At 38.0% G+C, this 13206-nt stretch overlaps 1 protein-coding gene across 1 annotated transcript in view; it reads right to left on the bottom strand.

The window, feature by feature from the left end:
• The window catches only part of PARN (poly(A)-specific ribonuclease), a 172747-nt gene that overhangs the window by 32317 nt on the left and 127224 nt on the right, over window positions 1–13206 (bottom strand). The window lies entirely within an intron of this gene.

Raw genomic sequence — 13206 nt, 5'->3', positions numbered from 1 at the left:
ACTGAATGAAACAAATTATGCAATGAAATGGTGCAATCTATATGACACATAATTGGTGTCATTAGATTATGTCATATAATCTATATAACATATTTTGCAGAATGCAAAAATATAAACACTATGCAGATAACAAAAAAAAAAAAAAAAAAAGGATCATTCTATACCAAAAACTTGCTGACCTTTATATATGAAAAGATGATAGATGCCTATACTACCAATTAAATTCCAAATTATCTTGGAAAATTCAACAAATAAACTGCACTGAAACTAAAGCAGACACAGTTTTGCCAACAATTGCCCAGATATATCAAAAATCTATAAAAATTCAAGAATATTAAATGCTGTCAACATCTAGAATTGTAATCTCTAAACTTTAATGGAACAAAAATCTTTTAAAATAAGTGGGACCAATGCGAAGAATCTATCTGTCTGCCACAGCAAAAATGGATTTCTATCCTAATATTTTTATTCAATTACAAAAACAAAACAAAACAAAACAAAACAAAAAGAAAAAAGATAGAACCTATTCTTAAGGAGCTCATAATCTAATGGGGAAAATGTTGATTAGTTTCAGGCTTGTCTGATTCTTGGTGACCCCATTTGGGGTTTTCCTGGAAAAGATACAGGAATAAGTTTCCCATTTCCTTCTCCAGATGAGGAAACTGGGGCAAAGGGGGTTAAGTGATTTGCCCAAAGTTATACCATTAGTAAATTAGACTGCATTTGAACTCGAGTTTTCCTGATTCCAAGCCCAGCACTCTATCCACTTAGCTGCCTCTTGTGCTACCCAAATATTTTATATAGCTTGTTTTGTATATATAGGATTCTGCAAACAAGATGAATATGACATAATCAAGAGGGGCTGGAAAAGCATCCTTACAAAAGACTGGATTTTACTTTGGACTTAAAACTAAGCCAGGGAAGTCAGCAGGAGGAATTAAGGAGGGAGGGTATTCCAACCACATAATGTGGTCTGGAGAACATTAAATATTAAAGAATAATGTAGATGAGAGCTATTCTCAGTTAGGATGACTGGGCTAAAGGCCTGCTTCTGACATATCCTGGCTGAAGGAATCTAATAAGGGAGCTTGGTTTCAAAGTTCAGAGCATGTCAAGAAAAGGACTGGGAAGGGAATGGTAAATTCTATATATCAGCTCTTTTAAGCCTCATTATAAATATTGTAAGTATTATCATTCTCATTTTATAAATGAAAAAAAAAAAGGAGCTTGGCTCATGGTAAAACATCTATCTACTACAAGTCAGAGGCAGAATTTGAATTCGAAAGGTTTTCCTAATGCCAAGTGATATAAACTGAGATCTTGGGGGGGAAGGATGATCCTGGGTTAAAAACCTCAAACCCCTCTGGGAGAGGTCCCACCCTAATGTTCATTGGGGAAACTCCCAGATAAGTAATCTCCTCCTATGATTCAATTGGAGATCTTGGCCTGGGACATAATCACCACCCTCCATTGGATTGAAAATTAGTCCCTCAAATTGTTCCCTGGCTAGGGGCAACAAAAATCCAATATAATCAAAGGCTGTGTGCCCAAACCTTTGCAAAAGTTCTAGCAGGATTTTGCCTGCCAAGAAAGTTGTTTTCTTAGTGTAATAAACCTATTTTTGCCACAAACTTGTGCCTGTATTCATTTGCATTCGTGAATTCTTTCTCAAAACCTGCGACTGGCCAGGGTACCCCATTGCTGTCAGGGGATCTCTTACTCTCATTTCTCACACCTCAACATTTGGTGGGCCGATACAGGGATCTCTGAAATTCTGGCCAGGGTAAGCCTTCTCTTGCTGTTGTCTATTCTTTAGCTGGGATCCCCAAATACCCAGGAAGATTTGGGCTTTAGGGAGTTTTTACGCTCCAACTGAATTCTTTAGCTGGGGACACCCAGACGTTTTTGACAAGAGTCCCCTTAATCAGGGAACTTCTGACACTTCTTCCTCTCTAGGGATGCCTGGGAGGATAGGGTCCTATAGAATCTGGGAAAATCTAAGACTTGTGGCAAAATGGGACAATATACCTCTGTCTCAATTCCTAAGAATTCTCCTTCAGGCTGTTTCTTAAAGAGAGACAAATTTGGCTTAAAAGATCTCAAAACTAAAAAGTTTAAATTAAAACAGTACTGCAGGATGCTGCTGAAATTTGTTGGAGGGAAATCAAAATTAGATACTAACATTTTAAATAACTTCCTCCTTTCCACTCCTTTAGGGACACAGGATCCCTCTGAATCCTTTTCAGAACCATCTCCTTACCAAAGATAGGTCCTTATGTCTGACAATATTTCTTTAACTCTGTCCCCCTCACCTCCTGAACTAGATCCTGAGACTTCCCAGCCCCCACTCCTCAAACCCTCTGAACACAAGGAGAAAAGGGACCCCTTTTTCTCCAGCCCTTCTAACCTCTGCCCACTGAGAGAAGCAGCAGACTCTCAAGAAGAGACACTCAGAGCAGAGCTGCCTCTTTCCATGTCAAATCCCTTCCAGACTGAAGAGAAACCTGGCCATTACTCTGAGGACCCCCTCCAGCTTTTTGAGGGGTCTAAGGCCAATGCCCAATTTTGATCTCTCCTGGGGAGAGATCTGCCCCAGATATACAGAGGAAGCTGCAGAAGCCAGCTTTGGGCCCTCAAACTTCTCCAACTCAGCTGTTAGAAACAGCTGTTGGAGTTTACTAATAGGAAGCAAACCGCAGCAGAGGAAAAAGACCACAGAGTTAAAGCAAGAAACAAAGAACAGTCCTACATTTTGGCTGCTGACATTTCCGGGAACCATAGGATTCACGCTTCAGGTGTCAGGGACAGGGCCATCGCCCTGTGACTGGCTGCCAAGGAAACTCCCCAGTCCTTGCTCTGAGTGCAGCCAGAAGGGGCACTGGAGGAGAGACTGCCTACAAGCTACCCCCCCTAATGCCCTGCCCTCTGGCAGGAGTTTAGGGCTTAGGCAAGCTCCCCCTCGCTCTACTATAAAAATACCGGATGTGGCCGGTAAGATCATTGAATTTCTTTTTGATATGGGGACTTCTCTTTCCCTCTTGTTCTGGCACTTTGGTCTCACTTGCCCCTCACCCCATAAAATGGGGATTGAAAGGAAACTTAAAAATTGTTTTGAGACTTTCCCTCTGCTTTGCCAGTTTGGTAACCTATTATTTAAACACTCATTCCTTATGATTCCCTCCTATCCTGCTCCCTTACTGGGGCGTGATTTAATGGTGAAATTGGGGACCCAATTTTCTCTTCTCAGACCTCCAGATGGTTTTTGTGCTGCTCTCAAAACCCTCCCATATTCCCTCTGGGAATCTATCTGGAAGAAAATAGATTCCTCTGTTTGGGCCACTCCAGCCCTAGTCAGATTTGAGAAATTTCTTAAGCACAAACTTTTACCACTGGCTACAGAATTAAGAGATTTGGAGCTGCTGAACTGCAGTCTTATCTTGATCTGCAGTCCCACTAGAGAGGCTTTCTTAGGTGCAGCCATAAAAACTCTAATTTTACTCTAAAAGCCAAACTGACTTCTGCCTTTGCCCTGTCTCTATCTAATTTAGAAAAGCCTTTCATTCTATGTAGATGAAAGCTGGGGCCAGGCCCTGGGGGCTCTTAGAGCTGAAGCCAGATAGGTTGCCTATTTCTCAGTTACTAGACTCAGTTTCCCTAGAATGGCTCTTGTGCCTCAGAGCAGTGGCTGCTATAGCCCTTTTAACTGAAGAAGCCTCAAAACTTAGCCTAGGGCACCAGAGCATTTTAAAAGCCAAAGGGCATCAGTGGCTTACTAGTGGGAGGCTTAGCCTCAATAGCACCCTGGAAGCTAAGCCCCTGTCTCTGGTAATTCTGCCTAGAAAGCTGAACTCATTGCCCTGATTACAGCTTTAGAACTGGGGAAGGGAATGAGAGTGAATTTCTATACTGACTCCCAATATACTTTTCATATTTTGCATGGTTATGGGGCTTTATGGAAAGAAAGGGGACTTTTGACAGCAAAGAATTTTCCTATTAAGTGTGCTGGAGAAATTCTACAGCTACTACAAGCTGTCCACAAACCCAGAGAGGTTTCAGTCATATTTTGTAAAGGACACCAGAAGGGAGATTCACTTCAAGCCAAGGATTTGCAGATTTAGCTGCTAAAGCTGCTGCCACCCCTGACTATGGCATTTTTAATCTCCCAGCTCCCTGACACTCTTCCTCCTTCAGGTTGGTTTCAAACACCCTCAAGCCAATTTTTAATCTTAGAGACAAGTCAATGGAAACGTATTTTTGGTCTTCACCAAGCTACACACTTGGGAAGAAATGCTCTTCAATCCCTTGTGAAACACATTTTTACTAGTCACAAGCTGGGAGAAATGATCAGGCAGGACTGTGAGGCCTGCCCAGTTTGTGCCCAAGGAAATCCTGAAGGAGTTGTTAAATCTCCCCCTATCCTGAAGCCTGTTCTGAGAAGGAGCACATACTCGGGGGATGATTGGCAAATAGACTTTACCCCTGAAAACACTCTAGAGAAAGAAGAGTGAAACTGTCAGAATCCTTCTTTCTCGAACTCTCATTCTTCTTTCTAACTCTTTGTCACTCCAAGATGAGAACTGCGCTCCTAGCACTTTCTCTTCAGTTTTTCTTGATGTCATTTTGTGGCCCCTGCCAATAGTTAACTCTTTCTTAGCCTTTCAGCTAGGGAGCTCTGTTGGCAGTGGGGCATTCGGAATTGTTGGATAGGCCATCCACACCCTCAAGGCAGCCCACACATGGGACCTGATGCATTATTTGCAAAGGTCCCATTCCCAAAAATTACCATCTCCACCCTGGATGCCACCCCACTTTTAATCTGTTTGTAAGATTTGTTTCCTCCAGGCTCCAAGCTACAAACTTTCAACTGCTCGTTCAGTCTTGAGATTATGGGACAACTAATATGGACACTCAAAACAAGGTCAGCACTATCCACTACGTTACATTGCAACCTACCAAAGAGCTGGTAACAGAGTGAAAAAGGCCTGTAGGCATAGAGAATATTACGTGTTATATTAAAAGACATTTACAAAGATGACTGTTAAAGTCATTTGAGACAATAGTTAATAGACCACTCCTCAAACCTAACCTGAAAGCCATAAATTAGCAAATAAGTTACATTAAGCTTTGATCTAATTCTATCCTATAAATCTATATTCTTTCTCTTGGTTTCTTGTTAAATTCTTTTGAAACTTAGTCTGCTTCAATTGGCATTACAATTACAATAAACTTTACCCCTGGACTTGGAGATGGGTTCAAGCCTGCAAATTATTTTGAGACATCTTGCAATACTGGTCTGTGACCCCAGCCTTTCAGGGTCCCTTCTGAATCTCAACAGTAGCAAAGAACTAGAAATAAAGGAGATAAGTGCCCATTGAATGGGGAAAGGCTAAACAAATTGTGTTACATGAATGCATCCTGTAAGAAATGATGGGTATAATGAAAACAGAAAGTAATGGAAACATATAAACTGATGCAAAGTGAAGTAAGCAACATTAGAAAAACAAGATATGCAATGACTATGTAAGGTAATATCTCTTTAAGAAGCTGAAGTTAAGTCTGATCAGAATTCTAAGATTTGCAATTACTCTGACTCAAGAAATCTTGAGTTGCCTGTCCTGAATAGGGCAAGTAATTATATTCTACAGCGTAATGGATCTACATTTGTTCTTTGATTATATACATGTAATTTTTTTTCATTATAAGTAAAAGATGAAGTTTTGGCTATGATGTAATATAACTTCTAGGAGAGAGAGCAATAATTTCAAGATCCCCTGACCTTAGGGAACTTCTATTCTAACAATCTGTCAATGATTCTAAAGTCCTCTTGATGAGGTAATGGGGAACCTCAAAATGATGAGGTGACTTGAACCAAATCATGAGATAAATATCTAATAATGAGGTATATACCTCAATAGGATTAAGTGAGGTCTAGTGGCAGGATTCGGGGTACAGGGAGTCACATGGAGCTCCCCTACAACCCCCTTAGGATTCGGCGCAAGGATACAAAGTTAAATCAGGTCTAGTGGCGGTGGGAGTCCCCTGTAAATGAATTTACAGGCCCGAAAACCTAGATGGGTAAAAGATGTTTATTGCAGGGTTTGGAAGCAAAGTTAAGGTCTGGTTAGTAAAAGGCATTAGATAGAGGAAGATATTTCGGCGGGGACAGAGAATCTCTGATGCAAGCATCTTGGCTGGCATCTTTCAAATCTCTGAACCAAAGATGGTTCTAGCTTTGCTCTTTTTATCTGCTTGAAGAAGTAATGGGCGGAGCTCAGGTTAATTCCTAGAAGGCCAGATTTTTGGCGGGCTTTATCCAAGCCAGCTCAGATCCAGTGGGGGGCTGGGTACAAGCCCAGACTAGTTTGACCAGATCTTGTATCAAAGGTCCAAGTCCCAAAGGAAGTTGTAGATCAAACAAGGAACATCAAGGGGCTACCGCCCTCAACACTCTGGCTTTGGAATCTGTGACCCTGAAGTCCCCCATCCCCAACCTATTGTTCTAATAGTCTGTCTGGCAACAAAAATTACTGTCTGATGGTCAGTCAAATTCCACAGACTACTCACAGAGTACTTCTTGGTTCTACCTCTGGGCCACAAAATTATTATATCTATAATATGCAGAACTAGATAAATGCATCTTCTGGCTTCTGTTTCTTTCTGTCTCTTGGAACTTAGACCCTTCAATTGGTGTTACAATTACAATAAGCTATGCCTCTTGACTTGGAAATGGATTGTTCAAGCCTGCAAATTCTTTTGAGACACCTCTTGGGGTCTCTTCCCAACCTCAACAGCTATAATCCAGAAACTAGGGAGGGAAGATTTAGTTAAGTTTCTTTCTTGAAGGGGACCCTGATAGTAACTTGGGGAACTATAACTTCCAGCTTCAAACTTATGCAGAAACTAAGGTGGAAATTACAATTCCCCAAGTTATTATCACGGTCCCCTTCAAGACAGAAGGATAAACAACAACTTCTGAGTAGAGCTGCTCCACTGGAGGCCCAACTTAAACTGACTTTCCTTCCCTCCTTTCTTCTCTCCCTCTGTCCATATAGGGTTATCAGACATACCCTTACCTGCAGATACTCTTAAAAACACCTTTTGGGGATCACTGAACCCTCCCAAAATATCTTGGAGTTTACTGGCTAGATTTTTATTTAAGGACCATGCCTTAAATCCAAACCACTTTGTCTCTATTGGCCAGGATTGTAGGCCAGGCCAAATAATGATTATTATTTGAGTCCTGAGGGACTCAGTATGTAAGTAGCAATCTTTTCTGTTTTGGCCAGAAATCCCTCCCAGATTTATTTTTTGGGGGTGGGCCAGTTCAAAGAGGCTATTCTTTCCCTCAACTGCAGTCTAGCCTTAATCACTCAATGGGTGTGGCCTCAGTCACATTGAGAGCTATTGAAGACCTTAGCTTAAAAAGACCAGGGTCTCCCATAGTATCATCCAAGACCACTTCCAGTCATCCTGTTCTATATCTTGTCACTGGACCCAGATGGTTCTGGAGGGGAAAGTGAGGCAAGTGACCTTGCTCAGCCCTCCCTCACTAAAATCCAATTCACTTGCATGTCATGGCATTGCCTCCCTGAAGTCCTGGTCTTCTTCAAGAACAAAGGGCAAACAACAAAATGGAATACCCAAATCCAGCAGAAAAGAGCAACAGTAGCTGAGAAGCAAAGATTCGAGAAGTTAACCAATAGATGGAACAATTTGGCTAAGATGTCATGCCTAATGATACACTTGACTAAATATATCACTGAGTATGACATCTTAGCCAAACTATTGTTGAAGAACAGCTCAAATGAGCAGTGGGAGCACCTATTCCACATAAGACATAGGTTTGTAAATAATTTTTAGAAACAATTCCTAGGGGACACAAAGAAGATGCCAAAGTTTGTAGTTTCCTAGTACATGGTTTTTCCTCACTAATGTTTTCCTTGCAAGGTTTCTCTGCAAATGTATGCTTGTTACTGCTTTTCCCCAAAGACACCAAGTGCACTAGTGGGGGAAAAAAAGATCTGAGTTTATGTGTAGATTTGGTGTATTAATCATCCCTGCATTTGCTTTAATATGCTAATACTGCTATTATTTCTTTTGACTTAATTAAGTTAGTGGCTTTGTTTAAGATGTGAAAGTTTACATTACTAGAGTGGATAATTTTATGTAAATAGAAACAACCATGGGGGCTTGAGAGTCATAATGGTAGTGTAATGTTAGACTATATTCCCTCCTGTTAATAAAGTTTTGAGTTTAACTGTGAAGTGAGGGTCCTTCTATGACCTAGACCTAGACCTTTTTATGATACTAAACCTATCAGTGTAAAGATAGGCTGGAGTTCAACGCATGAGATAAGTATACTATAGTGTGTGATGACCTCACTTCGATTTTACTGTAAATGGAAAGAACCATAAAACAACAGAAATGGAATGCTGCAAAATTATAATAACCAAGAAGGATGCCAAATAATGGATGGGAGAACATAGTTTTTCCTTTATAGAGGTGGGGAATTATGGATATGCTGGGTAGTTTTGTTGAACTTTGTCTTCTTTATTATAAAGGATGGCTATCTGGGATTGAGGGAGGAAATGGGAAATGTATAATGATGTAAAAACAAAAAAAATCTCACTAAAAAAATTTTTTTTTAAATATGTGACTAATCAAAAATTAATCCATTAATTTGGACACTAGGTCCAAGATTCAAATATAGGTTATTTTTTTAAAATAGCTTTTTATTGACAAAGAATATGCATAGGTAATTTTTCAACATTGACCCTTGCAAAAAGTTCTGTTCCAATTTTTCCCTTCCTTCCCTCTACCTCCTTCCCTAGATGACAGTAGTCCCAAACATGTTAAATATGTTGAAGTATACGTTAAATACAATATATGAAGTACACATTATCTTTGAAAGAAGCATTTACTAAGCAAAACAATATAAATATTTTATTAGGAAAAACTATTTTAGAGAAGAAACTGCTCCTGACAAGTATTTAGAATTACAGAAATCTACAGCTAGAAAGGCCCTATAATTTCATTCAAATCCTCTCCTTTTGTGTATCACAAATATCCATTCACATGTAAATAATTGCTGTACTAATTTTTTTTTTTTTTTTTTTTTTTTGCTGAGGCAATTGGGGTTAAGTGTCTGAGACCAAATTTGAACTCAAGGTCCTCCTGACTTCAGGGCTGGTGCTCTATCCACTGCGCCACCTAGCTGCCCTAATAAGAGTTATCTTTAAGGATATGAGGCTAGTTAACTCAGGAGAGATGGGTTTAAGTGCCACTAAGAACTGTGTGACCTTGAGTTAAAAGTTGTCTGGCCTCCAGTTTCCTCTATCTGCAAAATGAGTGAAGTTGAACTGCATAAACCCCACGGCTACTTAAAATTGTATACACACACACACACACACACACACACACACACACGTGTATTTAAAATTTTTGTAATTCATATTGATTTTCCCTTCAATTAATTTTAATGTGGCTTTTATCATTCTTTTTGGTGGCAAATGATAAAAATAGACATAAAATTGTTTAAAACTTCAATTACACAAACAAATGTATAGTCTAAAATAATATATTTCTGTATGAATGTGCACATACTTAAAAAAAATAAGCATTTAATGTACACTATTTCAAAGTCCAATTCTTTTTGTACAGCAAAACAACTGTTTGGACATGTATACATATGTTGTATTTAATTTATACTTTAACATATTTAACATGTATTGGGGGAAATTAGAACAAAAGGTTTGGCAACTGTCAATGTTATAAAATTACCCATGCAAATATCTGGTAAATAAAAACTATTAAAATAATTTTTTTGTATGAAAACACATTTAATAGGCAATATAGAGGAAGGAGCACAAGACACAAAGTTAGGTCAGAATTAAAATAATTTTTTAAAAAGCCCTTAGCAAATAATCATATTTGTTTTCATTCTTCCTTCTTCTACATCAATTTTTATTGTTGTTCAATTATTTCAGCTGTATCTGACCCTTCATGACCCCTTTTGGGTTTTCTCAGCAAAGACTTTGAAGGAAGGGGTTTGTCATTTCCTTCTCCATCCCATTTTCCAGATAAGGAAACTGAGGCAAACAGGGTGAAGGGACCTGCCCAGGTCAGAAAGCTAGTAGAGTGGGCTCTATTTTATAGGTTTAGCACTCTATCCACTGTGCCACCTAGCTGCCCTTTGAACCAACTACAAGAAATCTAAAGAAAAAGCCCTACTTGGAGAGACTTAAATCAACTGTTGCTGAGTGAAATGAGCAGAACCAGAAGATCACTATACACTTCAACAACAATACTGTATGAGGATGTATTCTGATGGAAGTGGATATCTTCAACATAAAGAAGAGCCAACTCACTTCCAGTTGGTCAATGATGGACAGAAATAACTACACCCAGAGAAGGAACACTGGGAAGTGAATGTAAATTGTTAGCACTACTGTCTATCTACCCAGGTTACTTATACCTTTGGAAGCTAATAATTAATGTGCAACAAGAAAATGGTATTTACACACATATATTGTATCTAAGTTATATTGTAACACATGTAAAATGTATGGGATTACCTGTCATGGGGGGAGGGAGTGGAGGGAGGGAGGGGATAATTTGGAAAAATGAATAAAAAAAAAAAAAGCCCTAGGAATGTTAACTGGTAAACTAGGCTTTGGAGTTAGCTCACTGCTTTTAAAACTTTGCCTATAAAGTGAAAGCAGATAGATGGATCTCTTCTAATTCTTTCTCTCTTAAAGTCTTGAGAGAATCTAAGACTCACTTCTGAGTCACAGAGCAATAGCATGTTCAGACCTAAAGGAGAGAAACTGGAATGAAGGAAAAGCAGAGGAGATAATGATAAATATCAAATGGGAAATTCTGCTATTCTAATGATTTAATTAGTTTTATTACCTTAGCCATTCTAAAAGTACATTTAAGCCATGTACTTAGATGAATTATAACCATGTATAATTGGCATTAATAATCTAATTTGATGACAACAGGAAGATTTATGGAGCTTTAAAACAGAACAATTTAAAAGAATGCTACCCTTTTACTCTAATGACCCATGTAATGTCATTTCAGTTAGTGAAAAGACCAGAAAATAATAGCTTTTTGTTTTTAAACATGCACAGCATAGTGAGAAAAGCGTTGGATTTGGAGACAGCAAAGACTCTGATTTGGAGTCTGCCTTTCATTTTTATTAGGGCAAGCAAGAGCAAATCACTGAATCTTAGTTTTTTTAAATTTAAGGATACTATAATGCCTACAGTATTTTCTCCTAGGTTTTCTGAGGTTTAAATGTGATTACAAATATGAAGTATCTTATGAACTTTTACAAAAGTCAATTATTCTTGTGATTATTACCACTTTAAGTAAGATGGTTTTCTGTATCACAACAAACACTTGATAATTATAGTAAGCCATATACTAACCCTTCTATGGATTCTTAGACAAACCTAATTAATTGGAAAGTCATAATACTAGATGCATCTTTCTTAAAATTATGACTAATGTACCTCACATGTTCATAAGAATTCTTCATTTCTATTTCGGCTAGATGGTGTGAGAAAGAAAATGAGAAGAGGTAGGGGAAAAAAAGTCCAAGGTTTAGAACTCATTACTTTAACCTGAAAAAAATGTTAAACAGACTAGACTTGTGGTCAGTTAGTCCAAATGTGTTAGAAAATGTCTCCATCACAAGGCTAGTAAGGTAGACAAGAAAGATCCAATGAATCTGCAAGGCAAAATGTTTTCCTGGCAGTTATTATTTGACATGTACAAGGAGGTAAATTGTAACATTCTTATTCATCAATGATATTTACTTGCGCTAATTTGTAGGTGATCTGATATTCATAGCAACATTAATGGAATACTTCCACATGAAAGTAACAATAAGGAAGATGATTTCTTGAAAATCCAGAATATATTCCAGAAAATAATTCCTTTTGAAAAATTACTAAAGAGCATTACTAATCACCCATCAAAGTCTACCTAGTGCTACAGAGTAATATATGTTTACAGAAGAAAATTTTTTAAATGAATAACTGAAAACACACAATAGCTTTTAATCATTTTGTTTTTGGAACACTAAACACCATGGAGAGGAAGTTCAGTTTTCCTTTCAAGACAGACTTGGGTTCTAGTCATATGTGATAATGCAAGTACTTGAAACTTGTCCTCTGTGGCAGAGATATCTGAATGAAAAAGAAGAAATCTTACAAACCCTTATGAAGAGTTTCTGTTAGGAAAAAACCAACATGTTCAATACCAAAGCAGGGGTTCCTTCATTCTATTATTTATTTGCTTGACAATGAAATATTAGGAACCTACATGTAATGTATTATGTTAAAAAGCTGGGATAAAGATAAATAAGCCACGATTTCTGCCCTTATGTAAATAGACAAATACAAGCAATATCTTATCATGCAATATGTTTTCACTGTCGGGTTCCAAGTTTTTGAGTATTAGATTAAGTAAGTAGACACTAGTTTGTGTTGAAAATGTATTAACTCTTCTGAAAACATTACAGCACAGGTTTTGATTTTTTCCTTTCACTGTTTAGTTGTGAAGGGGGTAAAGGGTTCTAAGTCATTGGATAGGAGGAGGATGGGTATTTAGTATTGCATATGTAAAATGTATCATTAAAGTCAATTACCTCAATTCTAGAAGGCATAGGAAACAAAACTTTTAAGTCTCTTATTGTTACTGAGATCTTGGAAAGAAAAAAAATTTTTTTTCCACAAAAACTGGTAATAATTCAATCAAAAAGCATTTATAAAGGGCCTTTTATTTACAAGTCACTATGTTAAGAAGCTAAGGGCAAAAATATAATACATGAAACTATCCCTACTTGTAAGAAACATACATTTTAATGGAAGGAACAAGGACATATATTAAGCACAAACAGAATAAATATCTAGAGAATTGTAAAAGCTATTTTTAAGGGCCTATTATGTGCTAAGCACTGGGGGTACCAATAAAAAGGCTTTGGGGATTCCCTCCCAACCTAAAAGACTTCACAATTTGATGGGGAAGGCAACAAGTAAACAGGAAATAACTAAGAGGGAAGGCTCTAAAATTAGGAGAAGTTATGAAAGGTTTCCTATAAAAGATGAAATTTTAGTTGGAACTTTAAGGAAGCCAAGGAAGTCAGAAGGTGGAGATGAGGATGCTATAAATAAAATTCTGAACCCCTAAAAGGGT

The sequence above is a fragment of the Sminthopsis crassicaudata genome, chromosome 1 (genome assembly GCF_048593235.1).
Source record: "Sminthopsis crassicaudata isolate SCR6 chromosome 1, ASM4859323v1, whole genome shotgun sequence".
NCBI lineage: Eukaryota > Metazoa > Chordata > Mammalia > Dasyuromorphia > Dasyuridae > Sminthopsis > Sminthopsis crassicaudata.
Note: the sequence above shows the minus strand (reverse complement) of the source record. Positions and strands in the feature narration are given on the sequence as shown.